Source organism: Oncorhynchus mykiss, unplaced genomic scaffold, assembly GCF_013265735.2.
Source record: "Oncorhynchus mykiss isolate Arlee unplaced genomic scaffold, USDA_OmykA_1.1 un_scaffold_483, whole genome shotgun sequence".
NCBI classification, from domain to species: Eukaryota; Metazoa; Chordata; class Actinopteri; order Salmoniformes; family Salmonidae; genus Oncorhynchus; species Oncorhynchus mykiss.
Genome location: NW_023493930.1, coordinates 77,501 through 85,000, shown reverse-complemented (window position 1 = coordinate 85,000; position 7,500 = coordinate 77,501). Strand labels below are relative to the sequence as shown.

The 7,500-nt window shown below is 45.8% G+C and overlaps 22 non-coding genes and 2 pseudogenes across 22 annotated transcripts; all 24 read left to right on the top strand.

Moving 5' to 3' along the window:
• Positions 1 to 33: 33 nt before the first annotated feature.
• On the top strand, positions 34 to 152 carry LOC118958159. Its single transcript, XR_005047238.1, has one exon. It is a non-coding gene; the product is annotated as a 5S ribosomal RNA (ribosomal RNA).
• A 178-nt stretch (positions 153 to 330) lies between these two features.
• Positions 331 to 449, top strand: LOC118958157. Its single transcript, XR_005047236.1, has one exon. It is a non-coding gene; the product is annotated as a 5S ribosomal RNA (ribosomal RNA).
• Positions 450 to 626: 177 nt separating this feature from the next.
• On the top strand, positions 627 to 745 carry LOC118958156. Its single transcript, XR_005047235.1, has one exon. It is a non-coding gene; the product is annotated as a 5S ribosomal RNA (ribosomal RNA).
• Positions 746 to 1,005: 260 nt separating this feature from the next.
• Positions 1,006 to 1,122, top strand: LOC118958208. Its single transcript, XR_005047288.1, has one exon. It is a non-coding gene; the product is annotated as a 5S ribosomal RNA (ribosomal RNA).
• A 178-nt stretch (positions 1,123 to 1,300) lies between these two features.
• Positions 1,301 to 1,419, top strand: LOC118958155. The gene has a single exon (XR_005047234.1). It is a non-coding gene; the product is annotated as a 5S ribosomal RNA (ribosomal RNA).
• A 259-nt stretch (positions 1,420 to 1,678) lies between these two features.
• Positions 1,679 to 1,797, top strand: LOC118958154. The gene has a single exon (XR_005047233.1). It is a non-coding gene; the product is annotated as a 5S ribosomal RNA (ribosomal RNA).
• Positions 1,798 to 1,975: 178 nt separating this feature from the next.
• Positions 1,976 to 2,094, top strand: LOC118958153. The gene has a single exon (XR_005047232.1). It is a non-coding gene; the product is annotated as a 5S ribosomal RNA (ribosomal RNA).
• Positions 2,095 to 2,271: 177 nt separating this feature from the next.
• LOC118958198 lies at positions 2,272 to 2,389 on the top strand. The gene has a single exon (XR_005047277.1). It is a non-coding gene; the product is annotated as a 5S ribosomal RNA (ribosomal RNA).
• A 258-nt stretch (positions 2,390 to 2,647) lies between these two features.
• Positions 2,648 to 2,765, top strand: LOC118958218 (annotated as a pseudogene).
• Positions 2,766 to 2,942: 177 nt separating this feature from the next.
• Positions 2,943 to 3,060, top strand: LOC118958210 (annotated as a pseudogene).
• A 177-nt stretch (positions 3,061 to 3,237) lies between these two features.
• LOC118958152 lies at positions 3,238 to 3,356 on the top strand. The gene has a single exon (XR_005047231.1). It is a non-coding gene; the product is annotated as a 5S ribosomal RNA (ribosomal RNA).
• Positions 3,357 to 3,533: 177 nt separating this feature from the next.
• Positions 3,534 to 3,652, top strand: LOC118958151. Its single transcript, XR_005047230.1, has one exon. It is a non-coding gene; the product is annotated as a 5S ribosomal RNA (ribosomal RNA).
• A 177-nt stretch (positions 3,653 to 3,829) lies between these two features.
• Positions 3,830 to 3,948, top strand: LOC118958150. The gene has a single exon (XR_005047229.1). It is a non-coding gene; the product is annotated as a 5S ribosomal RNA (ribosomal RNA).
• Positions 3,949 to 4,125: 177 nt separating this feature from the next.
• Positions 4,126 to 4,244, top strand: LOC118958149. The gene has a single exon (XR_005047228.1). It is a non-coding gene; the product is annotated as a 5S ribosomal RNA (ribosomal RNA).
• A 260-nt stretch (positions 4,245 to 4,504) lies between these two features.
• LOC118958148 lies at positions 4,505 to 4,623 on the top strand. Its single transcript, XR_005047227.1, has one exon. It is a non-coding gene; the product is annotated as a 5S ribosomal RNA (ribosomal RNA).
• A 177-nt stretch (positions 4,624 to 4,800) lies between these two features.
• LOC118958146 lies at positions 4,801 to 4,919 on the top strand. Its single transcript, XR_005047225.1, has one exon. It is a non-coding gene; the product is annotated as a 5S ribosomal RNA (ribosomal RNA).
• Positions 4,920 to 5,096: 177 nt separating this feature from the next.
• On the top strand, positions 5,097 to 5,215 carry LOC118958145. Its single transcript, XR_005047224.1, has one exon. It is a non-coding gene; the product is annotated as a 5S ribosomal RNA (ribosomal RNA).
• A 177-nt stretch (positions 5,216 to 5,392) lies between these two features.
• On the top strand, positions 5,393 to 5,511 carry LOC118958144. The gene has a single exon (XR_005047223.1). It is a non-coding gene; the product is annotated as a 5S ribosomal RNA (ribosomal RNA).
• Positions 5,512 to 5,688: 177 nt separating this feature from the next.
• Positions 5,689 to 5,807, top strand: LOC118958143. Its single transcript, XR_005047222.1, has one exon. It is a non-coding gene; the product is annotated as a 5S ribosomal RNA (ribosomal RNA).
• Positions 5,808 to 5,984: 177 nt separating this feature from the next.
• LOC118958142 lies at positions 5,985 to 6,103 on the top strand. Its single transcript, XR_005047220.1, has one exon. It is a non-coding gene; the product is annotated as a 5S ribosomal RNA (ribosomal RNA).
• Positions 6,104 to 6,280: 177 nt separating this feature from the next.
• On the top strand, positions 6,281 to 6,399 carry LOC118958141. The gene has a single exon (XR_005047219.1). It is a non-coding gene; the product is annotated as a 5S ribosomal RNA (ribosomal RNA).
• Positions 6,400 to 6,576: 177 nt separating this feature from the next.
• Positions 6,577 to 6,695, top strand: LOC118958140. Its single transcript, XR_005047218.1, has one exon. It is a non-coding gene; the product is annotated as a 5S ribosomal RNA (ribosomal RNA).
• A 177-nt stretch (positions 6,696 to 6,872) lies between these two features.
• Positions 6,873 to 6,991, top strand: LOC118958139. Its single transcript, XR_005047217.1, has one exon. It is a non-coding gene; the product is annotated as a 5S ribosomal RNA (ribosomal RNA).
• Positions 6,992 to 7,168: 177 nt separating this feature from the next.
• LOC118958138 lies at positions 7,169 to 7,287 on the top strand. Its single transcript, XR_005047216.1, has one exon. It is a non-coding gene; the product is annotated as a 5S ribosomal RNA (ribosomal RNA).
• The last annotated feature ends 213 nt before the right edge of the window (positions 7,288 to 7,500 follow it).

The following is a 7,500-nucleotide window of genomic DNA, read 5'->3' as shown; positions in this document are numbered from 1 at the left end:
ACTTTACATAGTGCACCCAAGAGATAGTTTCTCGCTTACGGCCACACCGGCCTGAGTACGCCTGATCTCGTCCGATCTCGGAAGCTAAGCAGGGTCGGGCCTGGTTAGTACTTGGATGGGAGACCGCCTGGGAATACCAGGTGCTGTAAGCTTTTTGTCACTGCCTTGTGGAATTTCAACTCTTTGTCCGTTTTTTTCCCACAAGGCTGAAATATGTGCCCTCGCTTTGAAATAAGTAAGCAAGGTTAGTTTGTATTTCATCCAACAATCTGTGCTACAAATTATGGCTACAGTATATGCAATTTCATCCACTTTTTGAGATTGCCTTTCGCTTACGGCCACACCGGCCTGAGTACGCCTGATCTCGTCCGATCTCGGAAGCTAAGCAGGGTCGGGCCTGGTTAGTACTTGGATGGGAGACCGCCTGGGAATACCAGGTGCTGTAAGCTTTTTGTCACTGCCTTGTGGAATTTCAACTCTTTGTCCGTTTTTTCCCACAAGGCTGAAATATGTGCCCTCGCTTTGAAATAAGTAAGCAAGGTTAGTTTGTATTTCATCCAACAATCTGTGCTACAAATTATGGCTACAGTATATGCAATTTCATCCACTTTTTGAGATTGCCTTTCGCTTACGGCCACACCGGCCTGAGTACGCCTGATCTCGTCCGATCTCGGAAGCTAAGCAGGGTCGGGCCTGGTTAGTACTTGGATGGGAGACCGCCTGGGAATACCAGGTGCTGTAAGCTTTTTGTCACTGCCTTGTGGAATTTCAACTCTTTGTCCGTTTTTTTCCCACAAGGCTGAAATATGTGCCCTCGCTTTGAAATAAGTAAGCAAGGTTAGTTTGTATTTCATCCAACAATCTGTGCTACAAATTATGGCTACAGTATATGCAATTTCTTCCACTTTTTGAGTGACACAAAGATGCTTATCTAAATGGTGGAAATGCAACAGCTGTTAATCAGGCTCACTTTGACTTTAATAGTGCACCAAGAGATAGTTTCTCGCTTACGGCCACACCGGCCTGAGTACGCCTGATCTCGTCCGATCTCGGAAGCTAAGCAGGGTCGGGCCTGGTTAGTACTTGGATGGGACCGCCTGGGAATACCAGGTGCTGTAAGCTTTTTGTCACTGCCTTGTGGAATTTCAACTCTTTGTCCGTTTTTTTCCCACAAGGCTGAAATATGTGCCCTCGCTTTGAAATAAGTAAGCAAGGTTAGTTTGTATTTCATCCAACAATCTGTGCTACAAATTATGGCTACAGTATATGCAATTTCATCCACTTTTTGAGATTGCCTTTCGCTTACGGCCACACCGGCCTGAGTACGCCTGATCTCGTCCGATCTCGGAAGCTAAGCAGGGTCGGGCCTGGTTAGTACTTGGATGGGAGACCGCCTGGGAATACCAGGTGCTGTAAGCTTTTTGTCACTGCCTTGTGGAATTTCAACTCTTTGTCCGTTTTTTCCCACAAGGCTGAAATATGTGCCCTCGCTTTGAAATAAGTAAGCAAGGTTAGTTTGTATTTCATCCAACAATCTGTGCTACAAATTATGGCTACAGTATATGCAATTTCTTCCACTTTTTGAGTGACACAAAGATGCTTATCTAAATGGTGGAAATGCAACAGCTGTTAATCAGCTCACTTTGACTTTACATAGTGCACCAAGAGATAGTTTCTCGCTTACGGCCACACCGGCCTGAGTACGCCTGATCTCGTCCGATCTCGGAAGCTAAGCAGGGTCGGGCCTGGTTAGTACTTGGATGGGAGACCGCCTGGGAATACCAGGTGCTGTAAGCTTTTTGTCACTGCCTTGTGGAATTTCAACTCTTTGTCCGTTTTTTTCCCACAAGGCTGAAATATGTGCCCTCGCTTTGAAATAAGTAAGCAAGGTTAGTTTGTATTTCATCCAACAATCTGTGCTACAAATTATGGCTACAGTATATGCAATTTCATCCACTTTTTGAGATTGCCTTTCGCTTACGGCCACACCGGCCTGAGTACGCCTGATCTCGTCCGATCTCGGAAGCTAAGCAGGGTCGGGCCTGGTTAGTACTTGGATGGGAGACCGCCTGGGAATACCAGGTGCTGTAAGCTTTTTGTCACTGCCTTGTGGAATTTCAACTCTTTGTCCGTTTTTTCCCACAAGGCTGAAATATGTGCCCTCGCTTTGAAATAAGTAAGCAAGGTTAGTTTGTATTTCATCCAACAATCTGTGCTACAAATTATGGCTACAGTATATGCAATTTCATCCACTTTTTGAGATTGCCTTTCGCTTACGGCCACACCGCCTGAGTACGCCTGATCTCGTCCGATCTCGGAAGCTAAGCAGGGTCGGGCCTGGTTAGTACTTGGATGGGAGACCGCCTGGGAATACCAGGTGCTGTAAGCTTTTTGTCACTGCCTTGTGGAATTTCAACTCTTTGTCCGTTTTTTCCCACAAGGCTGAAATATGTGCCCTCGCTTTGAAATAAGTAAGCAAGGTTAGTTTGTATTTCATCCAACAATCTGTGCTACAAATTATGGCTACAGTATATGCAATTTCTTCCACTTTTTGAGTGACACAAAGATGCTTATCTAATGGTGGAAATGCAACAGCTGTTAATCGGCTCACTTTGACTTTACATAGTGCACCAAGAGATAGTTTCTCGCTTACGCCACACCGGCCTGAGTACGCCTGATCTCGTCCGATCTCGGAAGCTAAGCAGGGTCGGGCCTGGTTAGTACTTGGATGGGAGACCGCCTGGGAATACCAGGTGCTGTAAGCTTTTTGTCACTGCCTTGTGGAATTTCAACTCTTTGTCCGTTTTTTCCCACAAGGCTGAAATATGTGCCCTCGCTTTGAAATAAGTAAGCAAGGTTAGTTTGTATTTCATCCAACAATCTGTGCTACAAATTATGGCTACAGTATATGCAATTTCATCCACTTTTTGAGATTGCCTTTCGCTTACGGCCACACCGGCTGAGTACGCCTGATCTCGTCCGATCTCGGAAGCTAAGCAGGGTCGGGCCTGGTTAGTACTTGGATGGGAGACCGCCTGGGAATACCAGGTGCTGTAAGCTTTTTGTCACTGCCTTGTGGAATTTCAACTCTTTGTCCGTTTTTTCCCACAAGGCTGAAATATGTGCCCTCGCTTTGAAATAAGTAAGCAAGGTTAGTTTGTATTTCATCCAACAATCTGTGCTACAAATTATGGCTACAGTATATGCAATTTCATCCACTTTTTGAGATTGCCTTTCGCTTACGGCCACACCGGCCTGAGTACGCCTGATCTCGTCCGATCTCGGAAGCTAAGCAGGGTCGGGCCTGGTTAGTACTTGGATGGGAGACCGCCTGGGAATACCAGGTGCTGTAAGCTTTTTGTCACTGCCTTGTGGAATTTCAACTCTTTGTCCGTTTTTTCCCACAAGGCTGAAATATGTGCCCTCGCTTTGAAATAAGTAAGCAAGGTTAGTTTGTATTTCATCCAACAATCTGTGCTACAAATTATGGCTACAGTATATGCAATTTCATCCACTTTTTGAGATTGCCTTTCGCTTACGGCCACACCGGCCTGAGTACGCCTGATCTCGTCCGATCTCGGAAGCTAAGCAGGGTCGGGCCTGGTTAGTACTTGGATGGGAGACCGCCTGGGAATACCAGGTGCTGTAAGCTTTTTGTCACTGCCTTGTGGAATTTCAACTCTTTGTCCTTTTTTTCCCACAAGGCTGAAATGTGTGCCCTCGCTTTGAAATAAGTAAGCAAGGTTAGTTTGTATTTCATCCAACAATCTGTGCTACAAATTATGGCTACAGTATATGCAATTTCATCCACTTTTTGAGATTGCCTTTCGCTTACGGCCACACCGGCCTGAGTACGCCTGATCTCGTCCGATCTCGGAAGCTAAGCAGGGTCGGGCCTGGTTAGTACTTGGATGGGAGACCGCCTGGGAATACCAGGTGCTGTAAGCTTTTTGTCACTGCCTTGTGGAATTTCAACTCTTTGTCCGTTTTTTCCCACAAGGCTGAAATATGTGCCCTCGCTTTGAAATAAGTAAGCAAGGTTAGTTTGTATTTCATCCAACAATCTGTGCTACAAATTATGGCTACAGTATATGCAATTTCATCCACTTTTTGAGATTGCCTTTCGCTTACGGCCACACCGGCCTGAGTACGCCTGATCTCGTCCGATCTCGGAAGCTAAGCAGGGTCGGGCCTGGTTAGTACTTGGATGGGAGACCGCCTGGGAATACCAGGTGCTGTAAGCTTTTTGTCACTGCCTTGTGGAATTTCAACTCTTTGTCCGTTTTTTCCCACAAGGCTGAAATATGTGCCCTCGCTTTGAAATAAGTAAGCAAGGTTAGTTTGTATTTCATCCAACAATCTGTGCTACAAATTATGGCTACAGTATATGCAATTTCTTCCACTTTTTGAGTGACACAAAGATGCTTATCTAAATGGTGGAAATGCAACAGCTGTTAATCAGGCTCACTTTGACTTTACATAGTGCACCAAGAGATAGTTTCTCGCTTACGGCCACACCGGCCTGAGTACGCCTGATCTCGTCCGATCTCGGAAGCTAAGCAGGGTCGGGCCTGGTTAGTACTTGGATGGGAGACCGCCTGGGAATACCAGGTGCTGTAAGCTTTTTGTCACTGCCTTGTGGAATTTCAACTCTTTGTCCGTTTTTTCCCACAAGGCTGAAATATGTGCCCTCGCTTTGAAATAAGTAAGCAAGGTTAGTTTGTATTTCATCCAACAATCTGTGCTACAAATTATGGCTACAGTATATGCAATTTCATCCACTTTTTGAGATTGCCTTTCGCTTACGGCCACACCGGCCTGAGTACGCCTGATCTCGTCCGATCTCGGAAGCTAAGCAGGGTCGGGCCTGGTTAGTACTTGGATGGGAGACCGCCTGGGAATACCAGGTGCTGTAAGCTTTTTGTCACTGCCTTGTGGAATTTCAACTCTTTGTCCGTTTTTTCCCACAAGGCTGAAATATGTGCCCTCGCTTTGAAATAAGTAAGCAAGGTTAGTTTGTATTTCATCCAACAATCTGTGCTACAAATTATGGCTACAGTATATGCAATTTCATCCACTTTTTGAGATTGCCTTTCGCTTACGGCCACACCGGCCTGAGTACGCCTGATCTCGTCCGATCTCGGAAGCTAAGCAGGGTCGGGCCTGGTTAGTACTTGGATGGGAGACCGCCTGGGAATACCAGGTGCTGTAAGCTTTTTGTCACTGCCTTGTGGAATTTCAACTCTTTGTCCGTTTTTTCCCACAAGGCTGAAATATGTGCCCTCGCTTTGAAATAAGTAAGCAAGGTTAGTTTGTATTTCATCCAACAATCTGTGCTACAAATTATGGCTACAGTATATGCAATTTCATCCACTTTTTGAGATTGCCTTTCGCTTACGGCCACACCGGCCTGAGTACGCCTGATCTCGTCCGATCTCGGAAGCTAAGCAGGGTCGGGCCTGGTTAGTACTTGGATGGGAGACCGCCTGGGAATACCAGGTGCTGTAAGCTTTTTGTCACTGCCTTGTGGAATTTCAACTCTTTGTCCGTTTTTTCCCACAAGGCTGAAATATGTGCCCTCGCTTTGAAATAAGTAAGCAAGGTTAGTTTGTATTTCATCCAACAATCTGTGCTACAAATTATGGCTACAGTATATGCAATTTCATCCACTTTTTGAGATTGCCTTTCGCTTACGGCCACACCGGCCTGAGTACGCCTGATCTCGTCCGATCTCGGAAGCTAAGCAGGGTCGGGCCTGGTTAGTACTTGGATGGGAGACCGCCTGGGAATACCAGGTGCTGTAAGCTTTTTGTCACTGCCTTGTGGAATTTCAACTCTTTGTCCGTTTTTTCCCACAAGGCTGAAATATGTGCCCTCGCTTTGAAATAAGTAAGCAAGGTTAGTTTGTATTTCATCCAACAATCTGTGCTACAAATTATGGCTACAGTATATGCAATTTCATCCACTTTTTGAGATTGCCTTTCGCTTACGGCCACACCGGCCTGAGTACGCCTGATCTCGTCCGATCTCGGAAGCTAAGCAGGGTCGGGCCTGGTTAGTACTTGGATGGGAGACCGCCTGGGAATACCAGGTGCTGTAAGCTTTTTGTCACTGCCTTGTGGAATTTCAACTCTTTGTCCGTTTTTTCCCACAAGGCTGAAATATGTGCCCTCGCTTTGAAATAAGTAAGCAAGGTTAGTTTGTATTTCATCCAACAATCTGTGCTACAAATTATGGCTACAGTATATGCAATTTCATCCACTTTTTGAGATTGCCTTTCGCTTACGGCCACACCGGCCTGAGTACGCCTGATCTCGTCCGATCTCGGAAGCTAAGCAGGGTCGGGCCTGGTTAGTACTTGGATGGGAGACCGCCTGGGAATACCAGGTGCTGTAAGCTTTTTGTCACTGCCTTGTGGAATTTCAACTCTTTGTCCGTTTTTTCCCACAAGGCTGAAATATGTGCCCTCGCTTTGAAATAAGTAAGCAAGGTTAGTTTGTATTTCATCCAACAATCTGTGCTACAAATTATGGCTACAGTATATGCAATTTCATCCACTTTTTGAGATTGCCTTTCGCTTACGGCCACACCGGCCTGAGTACGCCTGATCTCGTCCGATCTCGGAAGCTAAGCAGGGTCGGGCCTGGTTAGTACTTGGATGGGAGACCGCCTGGGAATACCAGGTGCTGTAAGCTTTTTGTCACTGCCTTGTGGAATTTCAACTCTTTGTCCGTTTTTTCCCACAAGGCTGAAATATGTGCCCTCGCTTTGAAATAAGTAAGCAAGGTTAGTTTGTATTTCATCCAACAATCTGTGCTACAAATTATGGCTACAGTATATGCAATTTCATCCACTTTTTGAGATTGCCTTTCGCTTACGGCCACACCGGCCTGAGTACGCCTGATCTCGTCCGATCTCGGAAGCTAAGCAGGGTCGGGCCTGGTTAGTACTTGGATGGGAGACCGCCTGGGAATACCAGGTGCTGTAAGCTTTTTGTCACTGCCTTGTGGAATTTCAACTCTTTGTCCGTTTTTTCCCACAAGGCTGAAATATGTGCCCTCGCTTTGAAATAAGTAAGCAAGGTTAGTTTGTATTTCATCCAACAATCTGTGCTACAAATTATGGCTACAGTATATGCAATTTCATCCACTTTTTGAGATTGCCTTTCGCTTACGGCCACACCGGCCTGAGTACGCCTGATCTCGTCCGATCTCGGAAGCTAAGCAGGGTCGGGCCTGGTTAGTACTTGGATGGGAGACCGCCTGGGAATACCAGGTGCTGTAAGCTTTTTGTCACTGCCTTGTGGAATTTCAACTCTTTGTCCGTTTTTTCCCACAAGGCTGAAATATGTGCCCTCGCTTTGAAATAAGTAAGCAAGGTTAGTTTGTATTTCATCCAACAATCTGTGCTACAAATTATGGCTACAGTATATGCAATTTCTTCCACTTTTTGAGTGACACAAAGATGCTTATCTAAATGGTGGAAATGCAACAGCTGTTA